We start from the raw sequence: 2,500 nt of genomic DNA on the forward strand, positions 1-2,500 counted from the left end.
ATCACTCCAACAGTCAATGAGGTCACATTACTTGGCAAGACAGTGCTGTGGCACAGATTTCTGGCCATTGAGTGCCCTCTACTGGTATTTCAACTGTACTGCACATTAGTCTACAGGTAGAAAAAAAAACACGAGAGGAGGTCTTTGTGTTAGCTATGGCTCAGTGGTAGAGCAGACTGACTGATGTTTATGAGGTTGGTGGTTCAAGTCCTACCTCTTCCAGTGCAAATAACAATTGTAAAGATTCAGACACAATTTCACACTGAACATTTTCAGTTTGTTAACCTGACACCATCTGAGCTTCATCAGCTCTCACAGAGAAAATGTGTCCATGTGGAGGTCAGGAGTTCAGTTTGAAGTTTGGACTGTCTGTAGATCTTGTCTGGCGAGTTTTTTGGTGACTTTTTATCAGATTCCTCCTTCGGTCTGATCCTCTTTCTCTCTCTGGTTGGTCACTATATCCCGTCACTGAAGATGGTCCAGTGGTTAAAGACACTCACCAGCAGTTTGATGTTGCTGGTTCAAATACCAACTTGGAGCAACAGTTATATATGATATTTACTTGATTTCAAGCAGAAACAATTATTGCTTCATAATTAATGTGTTTCTGAATGCCTGGCCTGGGAGACACAACTGATATAACTTCATGTTCCAGCAGGATGAGAACCAATCATTTCCAAGTTACCAAGCCAGCCAAGCACATCAGCTTTGTGTTGCAGCACAACTCTCACACAGTCAGAAGTAAGATCACTGTGATGTGATATTGTTAAAATGTGTCGTGGTTCCTGAGAATAGCTCAGTGGAAAAGACACCTCAGACAAAAGCTAGCTGTTTTCATACAAAACAATGTGAGTTCGATTCCCGCCTTCAGCAGTAGTGTAGCTGACTCGCATTCCCCAACATTTGACAATGCTTGTGGCTCACACAGGTGTATGGTGTCAACCCTAATTGAGTCCAACATGACTTCCCACTAACTGCCATTTCATATTTGTCCTGATACAAATGTTCATGTTTTATGACTTTGTAAATTCAGTCATTGACCACATGGATATTGATATTTCTGAAGAGTAGTCACATGCTGTTTTTTATTTTATTTTATTACTTGTCGTAATATTTTGTGTCACTCCAACAGTGGATGAGGTTAAATTTCTGAGCAAGACAGTGCTGTGGCACAGATTTCTGGTCGTTGAGTGCCCTCTACTGGTATTTCAACTGTGCTGCACATTAGTCTACAGGTAGAAAGAAACACATGAGAGGGCATCTTTGTGTTAGCTATGGCTCAGTGGTAGAGCAGACTGACTGATGTTTATGAGGTTGGTGGTTCAAGTACTACCTCTTCCAGTGCAAATAACAATTGTTAAGATTCAGACAGAATTTCACACTGAACATTTTCAGTTTGTTAACCTGACACCATCTGAGCTTCATCAGCTCTCGCAGAGAAAATGCGTCCATGTGGAGGTCAGGAGTTCAGTTTGAAGTTTGGACTGTCAACTTTCTTGGTGGCTTTTCATCAGATTCCTCCTTCGGTCTGATCCTCTTTCTCTTGCTGGTTGTTTGGCGTTGCCATAAGTGAAAATGGTCCAGTGGTTAAACCCACAGACCAGCAGTCTGGTGTTGTGTGTTTGAATCCCTAGTTGAACCAAAAGTTATATTTGATATTTAATTGATTTCAAGCAGAAACAAATGATTTTAATTTTTCTTAATGTGGATATAAATGTTTTGTGTTTGAACTCAAACACAGGAAAATGTCTTTTTCTGGGAGACACAAAAATATATGAAATAATAATGAAATAATGTTTGACTCCAACAGGTTGTGAACCAACAACCTCTGACATCCAAAGCACTTTAACAACCAGCTGCACTATTCATCTGTGACCTGTAACTCTAACTTCAAATAGTCAATAATTATAGGTCTACATTAGTTAAACACTTTTATCTGCAGATGTGAGTTTGAACTTTAGTTTGTCGTTTTAAAATATGAACACGTTTCAGTGTCTGAAGTCTAAATTTGAAACAGTTTTATGTTGTGATGTTTGAACTTCAGTCTGCTCCTCTTCCTCTCTCTGGTTGTTGGCTGGTTTCAGCGCTGAAGATGGTCCAGTGGTTTAAGACGCCGTTCTGCAACATGGAGACGTGGGATCAATCCTCAGCTCTGTCATCCACAGGTATGCGACACAAGTGTGAGTGGTGTGTGTGTATGTATGTGTGTGTTTAAAAACAAAAAACAAACAAACTATAAAAACTCGTCGACAAAACTTCATCCGTTGCGTTCGCTCGTGAAATTTGCGCCGCTGCCTGATCGTGACAGAGTGGATCCTGGAGGAAACAGTGAGCCCAGTTGAGCTACCTAGCTTGATAAAAGCTAGCTAGCAAGACTTATTTTTGTGACTTCATCTTAATTTGACTGAAGCTGTTTGTCAGTATTACAGTGTCCAGAACATATTGAAGTCACTAAACATGAAGTTTCTCTACATTTTACAGTTGGAACGTGTTGTTACGT

This window comes from Pagrus major, chromosome 20, assembly GCF_040436345.1.
Source record: "Pagrus major chromosome 20, Pma_NU_1.0".
Taxonomy (NCBI): domain Eukaryota; kingdom Metazoa; phylum Chordata; class Actinopteri; order Spariformes; family Sparidae; genus Pagrus; species Pagrus major.